General features: G+C 36.9%; 1 non-coding gene across 1 annotated transcript; it reads left to right on the top strand.

Moving 5' to 3' along the window:
* Nucleotides 1–513: 513 nt before the first annotated feature.
* Nucleotides 514–645, top strand: LOC129483766 (small nucleolar RNA SNORA18). The gene has a single exon (XR_008658262.1). It is a non-coding gene; the product is annotated as a small nucleolar RNA SNORA18 (small nucleolar RNA).
* The last annotated feature ends 22608 nt before the right edge of the window (nucleotides 646–23253 follow it).

The following is a 23253-nucleotide window of genomic DNA, read 5'->3' as shown; positions in this document are numbered from 1 at the left end:
TTATAAAGGGTGCCCTGCCAAGACATGTTTTTATGATTTTACTAAATGTATTATATAAAATATATCTCTAAACCATATGTGAATTGGTTTTCAAAGTGTGATCCCTGGATCACAAAAGGGTGAAAGCAAGGTAAAATGGTTTCACTCTTTTGGGGGGAAATAAGATAAAATATATTTACATAATAATACTAAGACATTATATGAAATTTTTTTACTCTCATTCTTTCATGAGGATACAGCGGAGCTACCTAAAGGTGTAACTGCTCTGATGCCTAAGGAAATGAATACTTGCATTCTTGTGTTTCAAAACTTTTTTAGCTTTAATTTATTATATAGAAAAAATTAATAAATGCAACCCAAATGAAATAAATCTCTTTGGATCTTCAATAATTTTAGGAGAGTAAGAGATTCCTAAAACCGAAAAAGAAAAACATTGATGTAGTTTATTGTTTAGTATATTTATAAATTTTACATAAGTGATATTTGGTGACTTGCTTTTTAAACTTACATTCCGTTGAGGTCTATCCCGATAGGGCTTTTCCTGTAGCCTGCATGTTGTTGGAAATGCCTCATAGAGTAACTCTGTGGTTTTACTTTACTCACAGGACTATTGTTACATCTGTGGGAAGGAACCACAAGACAGTTGCTGAAGTATGAAAAAGACAGTTACTAAACTGTCTTTAATTCAGTAACTGTCTTAGTAAAGACTGATAATTTACTTTTTTACCTTAGGTATTGGCATATTCCACACATCTGTACTATTCTTGAATTTGATCACTTAGGAACGAATACGATTGGAACTCATTCATGTTTAGAGAGGGTGTCAAATTGAGAACCAGGCAGATCCACCTACACTAAAAATGACCCTAAAGTAAATTGGTGGAAGAAATCAGATCCCAAAGATTATTGGTGAATTTTGAAGTCTTCGTCAGTATATCCATATTAAAAGGAGACGACAGAAGCCAAAATAAAAGAATTATGGGCTGACAGGACAACTGGATTAAAATAAATGTCAGTTTCATTTAAAAGGGCTAACTTGAAGATAATTTTTGAAAATAAATTTTAACTCCAGCTCTTTAGAGGATCTAAAGTGAACTTCATGGACAGTGGAAGAAATCACAACATGAAATTTGTTGAATAAAAATTTATTGACTTTACAAAATAAGTTGAATGAACTCAACCTTCTCTTGCTAAGGTGTATGAAAGTGGGTACACATAGACTGAGCTTATTCCTTTCAGCTGTTTATACTGTTATAAAATAGTTTCAAAAAGAGGAAAATACCTGCTTTTCAAAGTTTTCTGAGCATGTGACTTTATAAAGCATATGCATTTGATCACCTTCCCAAATGCCTTTCCTTTACCAATGAATAATACATTTGCTTCACAACTGAAGTAATATACCCTCCTGCTCTGCTTCCTATCCTATTGCCAAATTCAGTGACTGAATGGGCATTTTCATATTCACTCCCCTAACTATGACCTCTCGATTTTACAGGGAAGCTTAATCCCGGTTAGTCTCATTCTCTCACTGGGGATTCTCTGTTTCCTTGAGGGGCCTCTGAGATGCGAACAGCTTTGCAAGGACTGGGAACCTGTGATGAGCACAGTGTTGGAAACACTTGAGGCCTTTGTTCTTCCAGAGTAGACATCTCCAACTCCCAGGGACCCCTGCTTTCCCTCTGTCCCTGAATGCTGATTATGGGTCATGAGATTATGTAACAGACAGTTCATACCCTCTGCATGCTTTTTTTTTCCTACATATTTTGTTAGGGAAAAAATAAAATATACACAGTAGAGAGACTAGTATACTAGTAACCTAGTGTACTAATAACCTAGCTTCAAAATTGCCAACACATGGTCCATCTTGTTTCATCCATTTCTTCACCCACTCCACACTCTCCCCATTGAGTTATTTTTAGTCAATTATTAGACATCATACATAAATCCTACAGTACTTGTCTCCAAAACACATTGATTCTTTTTTAGAAAACATAATCACCAGAGACTGGGCACGGTGGCTCACACCTGTAATCCCAGCACTTTGGGAGGCCGACGTGGGCAGATCACGAGGTCAGGAGATTGAGACCATCCTGGCTAACACAGTGAAACCCCATCTCTACTAAAAATACAAAAAAAATTAGCCGGGCGTGGTGGCGGGTGCCTGTAGTCCCAGCTACTCGGGAGGCTGAGGCAGGAGAACGGCGTGAACCCAGGAGGCGGAGCTTGCAGTAAGCCGAGATTGCGCCACTGCACTCCAGCCTGGGCAACAGAGGGAGACTCTGTCTCAGAAAAAAAAAAAAAAAAAAAAGAAAGAAAAAAAAGAGAAAAGAAAACAGGTGGTGGCTCATGCCTATAATCCCAGCACTTTGGGAGACCGAAGCAGGTGGATCACCTGAGGTCAGGAGTTCAAGAGCAGCCTGACCAACATGGTGAAACCCCACCTCTACTAAAAATACCAAAATTAGCTGGGCGTGGTGACTAACACCTTAATCCCAGCTACTGGTGAGGCTGAGGCAGGAGAATCGGTTGAACCCGGGGGGCAGAGGTTGCAGTGAGCTGAGATTGTGCCACTGCACTCCAGCCTGGGCAACAAGAGCAAAACTCCATCTCAAAAAATAAAATTAAAAAATAAAAATTTAAAAAACATAGCCATAATACTGTTACTTATACCTGAAAGTCAACAATTCTTTAATATCATCGAGTTATCCAGTCAGCATTCAAACTGCTCATTTCACATCAAAAACATTTTTACAGCCGGTTTGTTGGAATTAGGATTCAGAAAAGGTCCAGACATAGATTGGTTATGTCTCAAATCTATCTGTAGGTTTCCCCTTCCTTATTTTTATATCTTGCAAGGTGTCTGTTAATAAAACTGGATCCTTTGCCCTGTGGAACATCCCACAGTCTAGATATTGCTGATTGCAGCCCTGGAGTGTTTAACACGTTCCTCTGTCTCTTGTATTTCCTATAAACTGGTAGTAAAGCATGGTCTTAATTAGATTCAGGCTCAGTATTTCTGGCAGGGACGCTGTATGTGTAGTGCATTTGCTTGCTATTATGTTGCATCAGGAGATGCCTATTGTCTGTCTCCTTTTTTCCTGTTAATATTGATCTGTGGGTTCAGATGTTATCAGGATGATCTATCCATTATAAAATTTCCTATCAAATAATAGTTCCAGCTGCCAATGATGATCATTGCCTGCATCCATTATTTCATTAGGGGTTTGAGAAAGCAAATATTCTAATTCGATCATTTCTTCTGAATTCATTAGCTGTAAAGGAATGCATGCTCATCAGCTATTGGGTTACCATGAGTTATGAGTCAAAAGGCAAATGAGGTGAATTGTGCATGTGGCATTCCCCCACCCACTCTCCATGTGCTCAGCCTTGTCTGTGCACTCATGGGCTGCATCAAAGGCTCTGTTGCCCACTGGATTCTGCTTGGGTATAGCTCATGGGAGTCCTGGAATGAGATCAAAGGGAGGGAGGAGAATGAGGATGGAGTTTATTCCCCTGTTTTCTTCCCTGTGCTGTGCCCCGGCTGGCTGCATCCGTTACAGCTGTCTCTGCACAGACCTCTCTTACCTGGGTTTTGATAACCACTCCTTCCTTTGCTCCTCCGATATGCATGAGATCATGGCCCCCTAAATGCCCTGGTGATCATGGCATCGCCACCCTGTGGTGCTGCCCTATTCCTTGTGGTTTCCCTACAAACACTGCCCATAGCTTTTATACAACCCTTTTACTAAGTCTCAAATTACGAAATTCGACTGTAATGCCTGTTTGACATTGGGAGGTATATTATCCTTCTCCTCTTCCTTGTTTTTTGTGTTTAAATTTTATGGACATATTACAGCTGTGCATATTTATGAAGTTGTTGTGATATTTTGGTACAAGCGTACAATGTAGAATAATTGAATCTGGATAACGGGGATATCCATCACCTCAAACGTCTATCATTTCTTTGTGTTGGGAACATTTCAAATCTTTTCTCCTAGCTATTTTGAAATATACAATAAATTGTCATTAACACCAGCCACCTTATTGTGTTATCAAACATAGAACATAGGTCTTCTATTGAGCTATATTTTTGTACCTGTTAAGCAACACCTCTTCACCCCCTGCCTCCTCAGCACTCTTTACAACTTCTAGTAACCACCATTCTATTCAATTCACTGTGTCCATGAGATAAATTTTTTTAGGTCCCACCTACGAGTGGGAACCTGCGATATTTGTCTTTCTGTTCTGACTTAGTTCACGTAATGCCCTCCAGTTCCATCCGCATTGCTGCAAGTGATTTCATGCTGTTTTATGGCTGAATAGTATTCCATTGTGTGTATCTACCACATTTTCATTTTCCATTTATCTGTTGATGGACACTTAGTTTGATTCCATATCCTGGCTATTGTAAATAGTGTTGCAATAAACATGGGAGTGCAGATATTTCTTTGATACTGATTTCCCTTCTTTTTTTTTTTTTTTTTTTTTTTGAGATGGAGTCTCTCTCTGTCACCAGGCTGGAGTGCAGTGGCGCGATCCCGGCTTACTGCAACCTCCAACTCCCCGGTTCAAGTGATTCTCCTGGAGGAGCTAGGAATACAAGCATGCGCCACCACGTCCAGCTAATTTTTGTATTTTTAGTAGAGCCAGGGTTTCACCATGCTGGCCAGGATGGCCTTCATCTCCTGACCTCGTGATCTGCCTGCCTCAGCCTCCCAAAGTGCTGGGATTACAGGCATGAGCCACAGCGCCCGGCCTAATTTCCCTTCTTTTGGATATATACACAGGAGTGGAATTGCTGGACAATATGATAATTCTACTTTTAGTTTTTGAGGAACCTCCAAAATATTTTTCAGCGTGGCTGTGCTAATTTACATTCCAACAGTGTATGAGCATTTCCTATGTATTTATTCCTGTTTAACTTAAGAGAACTGAGAAAATATAACATATTCTCTATTATAACAATTCTATGAAGCTTGGTAAGATTACCTTATTGGTTGATACCACTCCACATAAGTGAGTTGGTGGCTACAGCACTTTCTTATGTGCATATTAGATCAAGCTTGTTAATTGTGTTATCTTATTTTATAGATTTTTTTATTTTTGTTGACTAGCTCCATCACCTCTTGAGAGAAATATCAGAATATCTCATTTTGATGGTTAAGTTGCCATTTTCCTTCTACATCTTTATTTCTTGTATTAAATATTCTGAAGCTATGCTATTAAAGTGTTTATACATTTAGAAATGTTAAATATCCATGATGAATTAAACCTTTTCTCAAAATGTAATCATTTTTATATCTACTAACTGCCTTTCAAATTGAAGTTTAATTATGTTCCATATGAATATAGTGTTTCTTACCTAGATTGTCTTTTCCATCCTATATTGATGCATAATGTTGGATTTTGGTTCTTTATCAAGTCTCAAAAGCTTTGTTTTTTAACTAGAAGTCATTATTTATCCTAATTAAACCTATTGTTATATTAGAGTCATTTTCTACCATCTTATTTTGTAGTTTTAATTTCTTCCTCCTTTTATTTTTTCCCCTTTTCTTGCCATATTTTGGATTAATCAAGATTCCAAGATTCCTTCTATTTCAAATTTCCTCTAGTTTTAAAGATAAATCTGTTTATATTTGTTTAGTGGTTACTCTAAAGGTTTTATTTACTTTATTTTATTTATTTTTGAGATGGAGTCTTGCTCTGTCGCCCAGCCTGGAGTGCAGTTGTGCGATCTCAGCTCACTGCAACCTCCGCCTCCCGCATTCAAGTGATTCTCCTGCCTTAGCCTCCTGAGTAGCTGGGATTACAGGCACACGCCACCAGGGCCAGCTAATTTTTTTGTATTTTTAGTAGAGATGGAGTTTCATCATGTTGGCCAGGCTGGTCTTGAACTCCTGACCTCAAGTGATCCTCCCACCTCGGCCTCCCAAAGTGCTGGGATTACAGGCGTGAGCCACTGCACCTAGCCTCCAAAAGTTTTAAAAATGAATATTTAGCATAACAAATTATAGATTTAATAATGATCTGTATCTGTCGATGGAACAACAAAAGTAACAGAATTCCTTAGCTCCAATCAATACCCCTCTTCCCTAGTGCTTTGCTAATGTTGTCCAGTATTTTAGAATTGTCTTAATATTTTATCACTTCAACTTAGATCCCTGTTCATCATCTCTTCTTTTTTGACAAAATACTTTCCTGTGATATATGTACCTTTTAGACTTACTTTTTTGTGGTGATTTGCCGGTAGCATATTTCTTCCTTTTTATTTATTTATTTATTTTTTACTGAAAATGACTTCCTAGTTCTTATTCTTGAAAGATATTTTTTCTGTGTATAGAAATCTAGGTTGAGTGTTACTTTCAGGACTTTGAAGATACTATGTTGTGAACTTCTGATTTCTGTTATTGCTGTTGACTGTGGGAATTCCTACTGTCTTTGCCTTGGATTTAACCAGACTCTTCTCTCTGTTTTTAAAATCTGCTGTTTGAATATTTTGTGTCTGAATGTGTATTTTTTTTTTCTTTGCCTGGGATTCCTTACAGTTTTTACCCTTGTGGATCATTTGTCAGCCAGTGGCACTTGAGATATTGCTTCTGCCTCATCCTCACTGTCATCTATTTCTGGAACTCAGATTAGACATCTGTTCCTTGTTCACATCTTCCTCTGACGCTTCTTTTCTTCTTTCTCTTTGTCTCTCTGTGCTGCAACCTGGATCATTGCTTCATATCTATGTTCCAGTTTACTAGTTCTTGCTTCATCTAGGCCTGATCTGTTGTCTAAATCTAATTTCTGTGATTAGAGTTCCCATTTTTAGGAATGCTCCTTGGTTACTTTCAAATGTGCTCTGTTTTTACAGTCTTGTCTTTCTTCAGCATACTTTCACCCCCTCTTTATGACCTTAAACATTAAATGTGTGTATTTCATGCTCTGCAGCATAGTTCCAGTATCTTCAGGCTTTGTGTATCAGATTCTGAAGTTTGTGGTTTCTGCTGACTTGTGTTCATGATGGTTTTTTTTTTCTTCACAAATTCAGTCATTTGGATGAGCTCGTGTTCTTTGGAATTTTGTGGGAACTTTTAGGTCTGAGTTTAAAGCATGTTGTTGTGGAGAGGATTTTCGAAGAAACTTTTTTCAGTACTCTATCCTGCAGCACCCCTGAGAGAGCTATATAGACCTGTGACCCACTCTGCAGAGGAGGTGTCACCTGGTGCACCCACTGAGGAGCTGGGTTCCATTCAGCCCCTCTCTCCTCTTGCTGTGCAGGCTCTCTGTGCCTCTCCACCTGAGTTGCATGCTATAACTTTTGCTTTAGATTTAGACTAAGGATTTTTTGTTTATTGCGCAGCTTGTCTCCAACTCATGGACTCAAGCGATGTTCCCAACTCAGCCTCCTAAGCAGCTAGGATTACAGGCGTGAGCCACCACACCTGGCTAGACTAATGACTTTCAGACTGAATGTTGCAACGTCTTAGTAGTTCATGCTTATTTTAATAGATTACAAACAGGGTTTTAAAAACAGATAAGAATAATATAACAAAAATAAAATGTTTGGCTGCCTCGCAGACAGGGTTGTTTTGTGAAATTCAGTTTTAGATATAAACGTGTGGGTGCATGTTCATGCATGCGTGTGTGTGTGTGTGTGTGTGTGTGTATTTGAATGTATGTGCACTGGGTAGAGACATATAAAGTTAGAAAAACACTGCCATAGATCAACAGGGACCAGAATATATCCTCAGGACAAACTCTAGCTCTTCGTGTTTTCTCATTTCTGACTGCATTGTGTCACTGAAGAAATCTTTACTACTTTATGGTTATAAAGTAAATCTCCTGTACTCTCTCTTTAAGCTTTATTGCTTTGCTTTTTGCCTTAAATTTATAATCCACTTGGAGTTGATTTTTAGGTATATGGTGAATTCAGTACAGTTGTTCCCCCTTATCCGCTACCATGTTCTTTTGACACAAACCTATTAGTGTTTGATAGCTAACTTGCTTTCTGGCACACAAAAATCCCAGATTCATGTAAAGTTTTTATGCCAAACCTGTAATCATTTATTCCGCCAAGGGTCCCTGGTTCTTTTCTTAAGGCAAATGATACATACCACAATTTGTGTCCCAGAGGTGTTTGCTTTTATGTCTCAGGCATTACTTTTAAGTTTTGAGTGGGCAGAGCTGGGAAATGCATTTATTTCTTCAAAAGGAGAGACGAGAAAAGAGATTGTAGTAACGTTTCCAATTCAAATGTAAGTCTATAGGATTTTTACTTAACTTCTTCATACTTAGTTAGAAATCTTGGTTTCTGATGACAATAGCCACTATTTGCTTCATTATAGTATATATTCACACACGTAACTGTTTCAAAACAATACTAATATTAATAATAAAAAGTAAACTACTGAGTAACAATAGTTCTTTTAGTTCAGTGCATCTATCTCACTGAGGATGTATAGTTACAGTGTTGTGGTTGGGGTCACTTGAAATAAATCGTCCTGGAAAGGTTTTGCCACCAACTTCTAAACCATTGGGATTAGTCACATCAGTCCTTACTGATGGACTTTCAAGGTTGTCTTTTGCTGTCATAGATAGTGCTGTGATAATAACCCTGCACATATGTCACTTCATATATTTGCAGGGTGTTTTATGGATAGATTCCTAGAAATGGGATTCCTAGGGAAAAGATAAAACATTTTTCTTGATTTTGTCAAATTCCCCTCTGTTAGCATGGGGGCATTTCATACCCCCACATTATATGACTGGAAGTGACAGTGCCAGTTTTTCCACAGCTTTAATGTATATTTTTAAGCTTTTGGGGCTTGCCAATCTGATAGGTGAGAAATGGTATCCCAGTATAGTTTTAATTTGCATTTTTCTTATTATGATAATATTGAACTCAGCCTCATAAGGTGTCCACTATTAAAGTGAGGACATTGATGGGGAAGGAAAGGGGTCCTGTGTGGAAAGCCCCAGAAGACACACTTTTCAGCAATGCTTTGAGGAATAGATTTGTGAGGGGACTCCTGCATCCTTAAAGAGCTCCCTGATTGCTCTTCTCTGTAGGCCGGACCTTACAGTGAGAACCATAGTCACTCAATTGGAAAGCTTAAATGCAGTGGGAATAAACGGATTACAGGATGTCAGGGGCCAAGTTGTGGAACTCAACTGCAAAAAAACAAGGTGGGCATAGTTACTGTAATGAATAGCAGAAGCAAAGCAACAGTGAGAATAGTTTGACTTATGTAGACTCATGGCATTGGGTAATTAGTCATGCGTTCCTAGAAGTAAAATAGATAGGCAGCCCACTACATTCTTCCTTCATATATATAAACAAGAAACTTCCAGGTTAAATGAACGAAAGTCTAACTCAAATCCTAAAAACAGAGAATCACAGCCCCTCAATAAATTCCCAGACTTGAGCCAGTTTTCAGACTCAGAATCCCTTGAATGAAGGAGAAGCTAGATCCTCTTGAGGAAGAAGCCTGGCACACTACTGACAACTTATACTGTTAATCTTTCTCTTATCCTTCCCAAAGGGTCCTGGGGCCTTCTGGCAGGGTAACTGTGCATTTCCAAAAAAGAAATAATCAGAACTTTCAGGGACTGCTGCACACTGTCCCTTAACTGACATTTATTCCAGGAGACCTGAAACATCACTGGAGCTCCAGGTAGAGTTGAGGCTTATGGAGATCAGGTAATCAGTAGATTTTTAGCTCATGTTCAACTCACAGTGGGTCCAGTGGGTTCTTGAACCCATCTTGCGGTTATTTCCCAATTGGAATAGACATACTTAGCAGCTGGTAAAATCTCCACATTGTTTCCCTGACCTGTGGAGTAAGGACCATTATAGTGGGAAAGGCCAAGTGGAATCCATTAGAGGAAAATAGTAGATTTAAAGCAATCCTGCTACCCTGGAAGGATTACAGAGATTAGTGCTGCCATCAAGGACTTGAAAGGTGCAGGGCTGGTGATTCCCACCACATTTCCACTCAACTGTCTTATTTGCCCTGTGCAGAAGACAGGTGGGTTCCAGAGAATGACTGTGGATTATCATAAACTTAACCAAGTGGTACTCTAGTTGCAGCTACTGTGCAAGATGTGGTTTCATTGTTTGAGCAAATTAACACATACCTTGGTACCTGGTTATGCAGCTGATCATCTGGCAGATACCTTTTCTCCATACCTGTCCACAAGGACTATCAGAAGCAGTTTGCTTTCCAGCAATACACCTTCATTGTCCTACCTCAGGAGTGTATCAATATGCCATCCCTATGTTATAATTTAGTTTGCAAGGAACTTGGCTATGTTACTTTTCCAGAAGACATCACACTGGTCCCTTATATCGATGATAAGCTGACTGCATAAAAACACTCAGCAAGAAGTGCAACTAGTAAGTAAGAAGTACCCTAGATTTATTGTTAAGACATTTGCATATCAGAGGGTAATAAATAAATCTGACTACAATTCAGGGGCATTCTACTAAAATTCTAGGGATCCAGTGGTGTGGGGTGTGTTTAGATGTCCCTTCTAGGATAAAGGATAAGTTGTTGCATCTGGCCCTTCTAAAACCGAGAAAAAGGCGTAGTGCCCTTTTCTTATAGTGGGTCTATTTAGATTTGGAGGCAAAATAATAGGTCTATTTAGATTTAGGAACAGTCAGTTTATTCCAGATTATGCATCTGGAACTGGGAAATATCCACAAGATGGATTCAAGGACCCACTGGACCAACTGCCCATCTACCTAGTGACTAAAAACGCTGCTAGTTTTGAGTGGGGCCCAGAGTAGGAGAAGGCTATGCAACAGGCGCAGGCTGCTGCTGTGCAAGCTGCTCTGCCACTTGGACCATATGGTCCAGTGAATCCGATGGTACTTGAGGTGTCAGTGGCAGATGTTGAGGCTCTCTGGAGCCTTCGGAAGGCCTCTGTAGGTAAGTTGCAGCATAGCCCATTAGGATTTTGGACAAAGACTCTGCCATCGTTTTCATATAATGATTCTCCTTTTGAGAGACAGCTCTTGACCTGCTACTGGGCCTTGGTAGAAACTGAATGCTTGACCATGGGCCATAAAGTTACTCTGCCACCTGAGCTTATCATGAACTGGGTGTTTTTGGACCCAAAAAGCCATATAGCTGGGTATACACAGCAGCACTCCATCATCAAATGGAAGTAAAATATACATGACTGGGCCTCAGCATGTCCTGAAGGTACAAGCAGGTTACATTTTGAAGCGGCCAAATGCCCATGGTCTCCACTCCTGCTACACTGCTTTCTCTCTCCCTGTATCTGTGACCTCATGGGAAGTTCTCTATGATCAGTAGAGATCACACTAGAGAAGACTAGAACCTTGTTTACAGATGTTTCTGTAGGATATGTAGGCATCACCAGAAAGTGAGCAGCTGTGGCACCATGCCCCTTTCTGGGACAGCCAGGAAGGAGAGTAGTGAAGGGAAATCTTCTCAATGGGAAGAAATGGCCAGATGTGCAATTGTGTACCAACTCCTGGGCTGTAGTCTATGGGTTGGCTGGATGGTCAGGAACTTAGAATAAGATTGAAATATTGGTGACAAAGATATCTGGGGAAGGAGTATCAGCATAGACCTCTGTGCATGGGGAAAGAATATGAATATATTTATGTCCCATATAAACACTCAGCAAAGGCTTAACTGAGCAGAGGAGGACTTTAATAATCAAGAAAATAGGGTGACCCATTTTGTGGATACCACTCAGCTTCTTTCCCCAGCTACCCCTGTCATCCTTCAATAGGCTCATGAATAATTTGGCTATGGTGTCAGTGATGAAGGTTTTCCATGGGCTGAGCCACATGAACTGCTGTCACCAAGGCTGACTTGGTTACAGCACCATAATAAAGGGATAGCATTTTGTCCTCACCGAAATGCACATTTGCTCTGGATATAAATTTGCCTTCCCTGTATGCAATGCTTCTGCCAAAACCACCACTCACGGACTTACAGAATGTCTTATCCACCATCATGGTAACACTCTGGGTGAAACCATTCAGATCTGCACTGTTTTCACTGGAAGGTTAATAAATCTGCATGTAAGTTTTTGTTGTGTTTCACATGTTTATCTTGTTTCAAGTATGGTAGGTTGTATTTTTCTAGAAAGTTGTCCATTTTGTTTAATTTGCCTTTTTAGGGTACAGCAAATTCTTACTTTCTTTTTTTTAGTTCTGTTTTTTTCCCTACTCTTTCTTTTTTTGCAATCAGTTTTATCAAGGACTTATTAATTTTATTTATTTTCTCAAAGTACAAGCCAATTGTGTTTATATGTTTAGCTTCTATTTGGTTAATTTGTTCTTTTACTTACAATTTCCCTTTTCTCCATCGTATGTGAAAAAAATGGAAAGATATACCATACTCATAGATTGGAGACAATATTGCAATGCCATCCCAATCAAAACTCCAGCAGATTTCTTTATTTTGTGAAATTTGATGAACTGATTATATACTTTATGTGATGTCTATGAACAAAGCAAGAGAAATGACACACTGGGGAAAAATACTTGCCTTTATATAGAAGACAAGTAATTTGTTTTCTTAATCATTTCAAATCGATAAGAAAAAGACCAACAAACCAATATTAAAACATGCAAAGGACTTGAATAGTCAGATCACAGATGAGAAGAGTTAAATGAGTCTTAAACATAGGAATGATATCCAAAATCATTTAAAATATTTAAACTGAAAATTAATGAAGTAAACATGTACAGAATTACAATAAAAATTGATATACCCATAACTATGAAGAAAATTTTAGTATTAAAGAAGCCAATCAGACCAAAAGTTAGTAAAGATAAAGAACATTTGAATAGCATAATTAACAAGCTTGAATTAATGAATATATGTTGTAGGAGTTTGTACCCAATTAGGGATTATATAAACTTTTTACTGACATTGGAAAGTACTAGGCCACAAAGCCAACCCCAATGAATACCAAATAATCAATTTCATATACATAAGATGATAGTCTCTAATAACTATTCAAAGATGAAAATCAATGACAAAATATAGCCAAAAAGCCATATTCCTTTGGAAATTAAAAATACTCTGCTAAATAATCAAGGGGTATAGAAATCACAATTGAAATCATGAAATATTTATAAGTGAATGATAGTGACCGCATATCAATACCTGAGTGATGCTGCTAAAATGGTAATTAGAGGAAAATTTTGAACTTCAAGGGCATCCATTAGAAAAGAAAAAAGATTGGCCATTATTGAACTAAGTTTGCAAATCAAAATACTATAAAAAGAAGTAATCCCAATGAAAGCAGAGCAAAGTAAATAAAGCAGAAACAAACATGTATCAGTGAAAGATGAAGCAAAGAAACCATGATGATAGTCAATCCATGAGCTATTTCCTCAAATACATCTGGCAAGTCCAAACAAGTGAAAGAAAGTACCAGTAGATAATATTAGAGGGACTATATCATCAGATACAGTCATAATTTTAAAATTATAAAAGAAAACCTTGACAAAAAGTTTGTCATTACATTAGAAAAATTAAATGAAATATATAATTTTCTAGAGTATATGTAAAGTACCAAACTTGCCACTGAAAAGAAAAAAAGAAGACATCTGAGTAATCCCATTAGCGTTACAGAAATTACAATTGAAAACCTCTCTCATGTTCTCCTTCAAATTGTACCAGGCTTATGGTGTTTCAAGTGGGCTTTAGAAAACTTTCAAATAACAAATACTAATGACTTCAATTTCATTGCTACATAGAATACATAGAGAAGGAAAAGTAATCAGCTTAAATCATGAGGCTAACATAAGCTTCATGCCCAAACCTGAGAAAGACAGAATACTAATTTTAATTAAATACAGTAATGTGGGAGAAAAAAATCACAAATATGTTAATACAGGATACACTTCAGAAATGGTTGAACCTGAGAAAATTTTTCAGTGGAACTTACAGCACTAAAATATGACAAGTAAATATGTGATTATTTCAAGTTCTTGAAAATGTGCAATAAAAAGCCATTTATGATCAAATATTTATTATAATAGATTTTCATCATGATTATATTATGTATTGAAATTAATATATAATAAAAATTACAACAAATATTATACTTAATGGTTAAATTTCAGAAGCATTTTCTTTATATTCAGGACAAAACAAGAATATCTGCTATGTTCATTTTCTTTCAACAATATCCTAGAGATCTTACCAAATGCAATAAGAAAAGAAAAAGGTAGATTAAAAAATAAAACATTTGCTATTTATAGACAAGTTTATTATTATTATTATTTTACATAAAAACCCAAAAGAATGTGAAGACAGCACATTTAGAACTATTAACTGAGTTTGGGTTATCAGTTTCTGGATTCAAGCTGAACATATAAAAATCAATAGTGTTTCAACACATCACCAGCAATTAGTAATTTAATCTGTATTTATTCATTTTCTAATGACCTTCCATTCTTTACGTGATCAGAGTTCTGATCTACGTTATTTTTCTTCTTGCTGAAAAACATATTTTAACATTTCTTGCAAGGCAGGTCTACTGGTGACAAATTCCCTCAATTTTTGTTTGTCTGAGAAAGTCTTTATTTCGCCTTCATTTATAAATAATAAGTTCAGTAGGTACAGAATTCTAGGTTGGTGGGGTTTTTTTCTTTTAAACATTTTAAGTATTTTACTTCAGTCTCTTCTCACTTGCATGTTTCCTGAGGAGACGTCTGATGTAATTCTTATCCTTGTTGATCCATAGGTGTTTGTTGCTGTGTTTTGTCCTCTGACTTCTTTTCAAGATTTCCTCTTTGTCTTTAGTTTTCTGCCATTTGAAAATGATACACTTACATATCAGTTTTTTGGTGTTTATCCTGCTTGGTGTTCTCTGAACTTTTTGGATCTATGGTTTAGTGTCTATTTTTAGTTTTGGAAAATTCTCAGTTATTACTACTTCAAATATTTGAGGTAGTAATGACCAGACTTTCTTCTCTGTCTGGTAATGTTTCTCCTTTTGTAATTGTTTAATGGTTTTTGGATATTTTGTTCTATCTTTTTCAGTGGTTCTCTTTGTATTTTAGTTCTGGAAGCTTGTTTTGGAATTTCCTCCAATTCACTGGTTCTGTTCTTGGGCATTTCCACTCTGTTGATAAGCCTGTCAAAGACATACTTCATCTCTGTTATAGAGTTTTTAACTCCTAGATTTATTTTTGATTCATGGAGTTTCCATATTTCTGATTACATTAGTCATCTGTTCTTGCATAGTGGCTGCTTTTTCCATTAGAGCCATCACATTTTAATCATAGTTGTTTAAATTTCTGGTCTGATAATTCCAAATTCCCTGCCATATCTGAGTCTGGTTCTGATACTTTCCTCTGTCTTTTCAAAAACTATATTTTCTTTCTCTTTTCATGTGCCACATAATTTTTTTCGTTGAAAGCCAGACATCATGTAGTAGGTAAAAAGAACTGAAGTAAATAGGCCTTTGTGTGAGGCTTTATGTTTATCTGGTTAGGGGTTAGGCTATGTTTATAGTATGCTATAGCTGCAGAACCTAGCAGAACCCTTGGAGGTAAAACTCCAGAGATTTTACCTGAAAATATGAGTTCCCTTCCCCCAAGACTGGGCTTCCCTTGAGTTTTTATCTCTCAAGTTTGTCCATAGCAACTTTAACTCTGAGATTGTCATCTAGCAACTCATCAATGACAGTTTAGTTTTCCTACCCTGGTAACTCGCTGTAGTGGTGGTTTCTGCTCCAGAGTTTTTGCTTTTAGGATATACGTGGGCTGAAAGTGAAGGGGTGGAAAAGGATATTATATGCAAGGAGTAATCAAAAGAGAGCAGGAGTGGCTATATTTATAGCAGAAAAAGTAGGCTAAGTTAAAAACTGTTCTATAAGACCAAAAAGGTCATTACATAATGATAAGGTGGTCAATTCATGAAGAGGATATAGTAATTGTAAATGTCTCTGCATCCAACATTGGAGCACCTAAATATGTAAAACAAATATTAATAGAATTAAAGGGAAATATAGATAGCGATACAACAATAGGGAGCACAATACCCCTGCTTTCAACAATGATCATCAGTGATCATCAAGACAGGCAACAGTAGACTTAAAACAACATTATGGACTACATTTACCTGACAGACATATACAGAATATTTTATTATATTTAAAAGCAGCAGAATACACATTGTTTTCAAGCACACATAGAAAATTTTCCAGGATAGGCCGGGCGCAGTGGCTCGCGCCTGTAATCCCAGCACTTTGGGAGGCCGAGGCGGGCAGATCACCAGGTCAGGAGATCGAGGCCATCCTGGCTAATGCGGTGAAACCCTGTCTCTACTAAAAATACAAAAAATTAGCCAGGCCTGGTGGCGGGCACCTGTGGTCCCAGCTACTCTAGAGGCTGAGGCAGGAGAATGGTGTGAACCTGGGAGGCAGAGCTTGCAGTGAGCCGAGATCGCGCCACTGCACTCCAGCCTGGGCGACAGAGCAAGACTCCACCTCAAAAAAAAAAAAAAAAAAGAAAATTTTCCAGGATAGTTGACATGTTATGCCACAAAACAAGTCTTAACAAATATAAGAAGGCTGTAATTATAGCAAGTATCTTTTCTGACCACAGTGGTATAAAACTAGAAATCAAAAAGAGGAGGAAAATTGGAAAATTCACATTTGTATCAAAGTGAAATAACATATTTCTGAACAAAATTAAACAAAACATCTGGTAAAAAAAAATCTAAAAAGAAATAAAAAAAGATCTTGAGACAAGCTAAAATGGAAACACAACAAATCAAAACTTATAAGATGTGCCAAAGGCAGTCTGAAATGGAAGTATGTAACGATAAACAACTACATTATGAAAAAAAAGATATATAACAAACAATATACACTTCAAGGAAATAGAAAAAGGAGAACAAACTAAATCCAAAAAGTTAGCAGAAGGAAGACAATAATAAAATTCAGAGCAGAAATAAATGAAATTGAGTAAAAACTAATGGAAAGGATTGATGAAACTAAGACTTGTTTTTAAAAAATAAACAGAACCAACAAACCTTTAGTTATATTAACTAAGAACAAAATGAAGAAGGAACAAATAAATAAAATTATAAAATAAAGAAGAATCATTAGAATTGATACCACAGAAATATAAAGGATCATAAGAGACTGCTATGAACAATTATATGCCAACAAATTAAATAGGCTGGAAGAAATGGATAATTTCTAGAAACAAACAACCTTACCAAGACTGAATTATGAGGAAATATAAAATCTGAGCAGACAAATAATGAGTAAGGAGATTCAATTTGCAATGAAAATCCTCCCCAGAAAGAACAGGACTGGATGGCCCCACTGGTGAATTCTCCAAACATTTGTAAAAATTAATGCCAATCCTCAAACTCTTCCAAAAACTGAAGAGGAGAGAATACTGTCAAACTTATTTTAAGTCCAATATTTCCACAATACTAAAGCCAGACAAGTCCACCAAAAAAAAAAAAAAAAAAAAAAAGAAGAAGAAAAAAGAAAATTAGACCAATATCCCCGATGGACATAGTTGCAAATATTTTCAACAAAACATTAGCAAACCAGATTCAAAAAAGTCCAATACCACGGCCAAGTGGGATTCATCCCAGGAATGCAAGGATGTTTCAACATATGAAAATCAATAAAGGTAATACATTACATTAACAGAATAAAGAACAAAATGCATATGATCATCTCAATAGATATAGAAAAAAGCATTTGACAAAACTTAACATCCCTTCATATGTACCTCAACATAATGAAGTCCTTATATGATGAGCCCACAGCTAGTATCATACTCAGTGGTGATCAGGAACAGACAATGATGTCTACTTTTGCTACTTCTATTCAATATAGTATTGGAAGTCTTAGCTAGAGCAATTGGGTAGGACAAAAAAAATGCATCCAAATTAGGAAGGAAGAAGTTAAATTGTCTGTGTTTGAAGATGACATAGTCTTGCTTATAGAAAACCTCAAAGGCTCCATTAGAAAAACTCTTAAAACTAATAAAAATTTAGTAAATTTGCAAGATACAAAATCACCATACAAAAAGCAGTAGTATTACTCTAACAACAGACTATATGAAAAAGAAAATAAAGAAAATAATCCAATTTACAATAGCATCAAAAAATACTTAGTGATGAATTTATTCAAGGTGGCAAGAGATCTCTATATGGAAAACTACAAAACATCGATGAGAGAAATTGAAGAGGACACAAATAAATGAAAATAAACCCTATGTTCATGGATTAGAAAGCCTAATATTGTTAAAATATCCATAATACCCAAAACTATGTACATATTCAGTGCAATCCCTATCAAATTTTCAATGACATTTTTCACAGAAAATTCATATGGTATCACAGAAGACCTGATATAGCCAAGGTAAGAAAAATAAGCTGGAGGCATCACACTACTCAATTTCAAAATACTTTCAAAACTATAGTAATTAAAGCAGTATGGTACTGGCATAAAAACAGACATATAGAACAATGAAGCATAACAGATATCCCAGAAATTAATTCATACATTTATGATCAATTGATCTTTAACAAAAGTGCCAAGAATGTACAATTGGAAAGAATGGCCTTTTCAATAAAAGATGTTGAGAAAACTGAATACAGAAGAATATCATTGGATTCTTATCTCATACCATATACACAAATCAACTAAAAATTGATTAAAGACTTAAGGGTAAGACCTGAAACTGTAAAACTACTAGAAGAAAACCTAGGGGAAAACTTCTTGAGATTGGTCTGGGCAAAGATTTTTTTGGATATGACCTAAAAACTACAGACAACCCAAGCAAAGATGGACAAGTAAGATTCCATCAAACAAGTTCTTTGCTTGCTCTAGAAGTATTCACATTTTCTACTTCTTTTTTTATTTTTATTTTTATTTTATTTTATTATTATACTTTAGGTTTTAGGGTACATGTGCACAATGTGCAGGTTTGTTACATATGTATCCCTGTGCCATGTTGGTTTGCTGCACCCATTAACTCATCATTTAGCATTAGGTATATCTCCTAATGCTGTTCCTCCCCCCTCCCGCCACCCCACAACAGTCCCCGGAGTGTAATGTTCCCCTTCCTGTGTCCATGAGTTCTCATTGTTCAATTCCCACCTATGAGTGAGAACATGCGGTGTTTGGTTTTTTGTCGTTGCGATAGTTTACTGAGAATGATGGTTTCCAGTTTCATCCATGTCCCTACAAAGGACATGAACTCATCATTTTTTATGGCTGCATAGTATTCCATGGTGTATATGTGCCACATTTTCTTAATCCATTCTATCGTTGTTGGACATTTGGGTTGATTCCAAGTCTTTGCTATTGTGAACAGTGCACAATAAACATACGTGTGCATGTGTCTTTATAGCAGCATGATTTATAGTCCTTTGGGTATATACCCAGTAATGGGATGGCTGGGTCAAATGGTATTTCTAGTTCTAGATCCCTGAGGAATCGCCACACTGACTTCCACAATGGTTGAACTAGTTTACAGTCCCACCAACAGTGTAAAAGTGTTCCTATTTCTCCACATCCTCTCCAGCACCTGTTGTTTCCTGGCTTTTTAATGATGGCCATTCTAACTGGTGTGAGATGGTATCTTGTGGTTTTGATTTGCATTTCTCTGATGGCCAGTGATGATGAGCATTTTTTCATGTGTTTTTTGGCTGCATAAATGTCTTCTTTTGAGAAGTGTCTGTTCATGTCCTTTGCCCACTTTTTGATGGGGCTGTTTGTTTTTTTCTTGTAAATTTGTTTGAGTTCATTGTAGATTCTGGATATTAGCCCTTTGTCAGATGAGTAGGTTGCAAAACTTTTCTCCCATTCTGTAGGTTGCCTGTTCACTCTGATGGTAGTTTCTTTTGCTGTACAGAAACTCTTTAGTTTAAACTGTACTACAAGGCTACAGTAACCAAAACAGCATGGTACTGGTACCACAACAGAGACATAGATCAATGGAACAGAACAGAGCCCTCAGAAATAATGCCACATATCTACAACTATGTGATCTTTGACAAACCTGACAAAAACAAGAAATGGGGAAAGGATTCCCTATTTAATAAATGGTGCTGGGAAAACTGGCTAGCCATATGTAGAAAGCTGAAACTGGATCCCTTCCTTACACCTTATACAAAAATTAATTCAAGATGGATTAAAGACTTACATGTTAGACCTAAAACCGTAAAAACTCTAGAAGAAAACCTAGGCAATACCATTCAGGACATAGGCATGGGCAAGGACTTCATGTCTAAAACACCAAAAGCAATGGCAACAAAAGCCAAAATTGACAAATGGGATCTAATTAATCTACTTCTTTTTGGATTAGTTTTGGTAATTTGTGTCTTTCTAGAAATTTGATCAGAGGCTGTTTTGTCAGAAGTCAGCCTGTTCTCAGGAGGGGGTTGTATATGGTTCAGGCTGAGAGTGGGCCAAAGCTCATTCAGGGGCCTGGAGGAAGAAGAGATGCTTAACAGAAGTTTGATTAGAAGCATTTTGTTCTGATTGATCTTTGTGGACAAGCAGTACAGTGAATCATTTATGAAGCAAAGAGTAGGAATTTCAAAGGCCTATTTCTGACCCTTTCATAGATAAACAAGGGGACATCTATGAGTCTTATCAAAATCATTTGGGAAAGGGTGGTTCTTTGCAGTAAGCCCTTTTACAGAACACTAAGGTTGGAGGGATTCTTTTTTTAAAAAAATAAATTTTATTTTAGATTCAGGGGGTAAATGTGATTATTTTCTATATGGGAATACTGCATACCGGTAGGGATTAGGCTTCTAGTGTACCCATTACCCAAATAGTGAACATTATGCCCAATAGGTAATTTTTCAACCCTTGTTTCCCCACCCTCCCCCTTTTTGGAGTCCCCAGTGTCTATTATTTCCATCTTTAAGTCCATGTGTACCCATTTTTTAGCTTCCACTTACAAGTGAGAATATGTAGTATTTGGTTTTCTGTTTCTGAGTTAGTTCACTTAGGATAATGACCTCCAGCTGCATCCATGTTGTTGCAAAGGACACAGCTGTATTCTTTTTTATGGTTGCATAGTATTCCTTGGTGTGTATATGACACATTTTCTTTTTCAGGCAACCATTGATAGACACTTAGGTTGGTTCCATGACTTGCTATTGTGAATAGGGCTTCTATGAACATAGAAATCCTGAACAGATTAGTAACAAGTAGTGAAATTGAATCAGTAATTTAAAAACTTGCAAAAAACAAAAGCTCAGTACCAGATAAATTCACAGCCAAACTTTACCAGACGCACAAAGTAGAGCTAGTACCAACGTTACTGAAACTATTCCAAAAAATAGAGGAGGAGGAATCCTTCCTAACTCATTCTACTAAACTTATATCACCCTGATACCAAAATCTGGCAAGGACAAAACTAAAAAAGAAAACTACAGGCCAATATCCCTGATGAACAGAGATGCAAAAATTCTCAACAAAATACTTGCAAAACAAATGCAATAGCACATGAAAAAGATAAGTCATTACAATCGATTGGGTTTTATTCCAGGGATACAAGGATGGATCAACATTTGCAAATCAATAAATGTGATTCTTCACATAAACAGAACTAAAAACAAAAATCATATGATCATCTCAATAGATGCAGAAAAGGCATTCAGTAAAATCCAACACCCTAATACCAGCCTGAGCAACATAGAAAGATCCCTATTCTACCTAAAATAAAAATAACCAGGCACGGTGGCACACACTAGTAGTCCCAACTACTGAGGAGGCTGAGGCAGGAGGATTGCCTGAATCCAGGAGTTTGAGACTGCAGTGAGCTGTGATTGTGCCACTGCACTACAGCCTGGATTACAAAGCAAGACCTTGTCTCAAAAAAAAAAAAAAAAAAAAATCCAACATCCCTTCACGATTAAAATCCTCAGCAAACTAGGCATCAAAGGAACATGCCTCAAAATAATAAGAGTCATCTATGACAAACCTACAGCTAACATCATACTAAATGGGGAAAAGTTGGAAGCATTCACCGTAAGAACTGGAACAAAACAAGGATGTCCACCCTCATCACTCCTATTTAACATAGCATTGGAAGTCACACCAGAACAATGAGGCAAGATAAAGAAATAAAAGGCATGCAAATTGGAAAAGAGAAAGTCATGTTGATGACCTGATCTTATATCTAGAAAACCCTAAAGACTTCTCCAAAAGACTCCTAGACTTGACAAATGATTTCAGTAAAGTTTCAGGATAGAAAAGCAAGGTAAAAATAATTAGGAAGGATTTCTTAAACGTCATTGTTTTCCAGGATCATGGGACTCAGGAAAATTCAACATTGTTGCATTGTACAAAAAAAAAGCAGGAAGGCAGATCCTTGGGAAAACATAGACTATTCCCAAAATGGATCCAGGACGATTGGTTTTAGGTATAAAATAATAATAAAAAACCATGCCACACCACAAATAAAAACCAATTTCAGAAGGATTACAAATTTAAATGAAAGGTCTATTTTCAGCAATAGGGCAAACTAGATTGTCTGGAAAATCTCCCATTGTAAATCTCCTAGAAATGATGGATAAACTTTTTTAAAAGGGAAGATAAAACTTAAGGATAAATAAGAGACTGCACCAATATATAGTTGACCCTTGAACGACATGGGTTTGAACTGGCACAGGTCCACTTACACATGGATGTTTTTCAGCCAAACAAATACAGCATTTGTGGAACGTGAAACCCTTGTATAGGGAGAGCAGACTTTTCTTATACGTGAGTTCCGCGGCAGGGGTGACTGCAGGAGTTGAGTATGTGCAGACTCGGACATGTGCAGGGGCCCTGGACCCAATCCCCTGCATATACTGAGGGATGAGTATATATTAAATATTAATACAAGTACCTTTAATTATAATTCTTATGCAACATATATTTATAATATTGGTATATACATATATTTAAGATATTTACATGCAATTTCATAATTATATATTAAATAAGAATGCATATCTATGTCTATATATCTATTAGAACTAACTGAAAGAAGAGACAGATTACCTACGAAGGAATACAGTCTAGAAGCAGTACGAAACCAGTAGAAGTTAGAATAAGTTCTGGGAGAAGATAACTGGCAACTTAGACTTGTATACTCCCTGAAACTTTCTTTCAAGCCGTGTGGACATGACCTTTATCCTTTGGAAAGATTTTTAAATACCAGGTTAATTTCTTTACTATTTTCTTTCTTTCTTTTTTTTTTTTTTTTTTTGAGACGGAGTCTTG

Source organism: Symphalangus syndactylus, chromosome 5 (genome assembly GCF_028878055.3).
Source record: "Symphalangus syndactylus isolate Jambi chromosome 5, NHGRI_mSymSyn1-v2.1_pri, whole genome shotgun sequence".
In the NCBI taxonomy this organism is placed as follows: domain Eukaryota; kingdom Metazoa; phylum Chordata; class Mammalia; order Primates; family Hylobatidae; genus Symphalangus; species Symphalangus syndactylus.
This window is presented reverse-complemented; position numbering and strand designations above follow the sequence as displayed.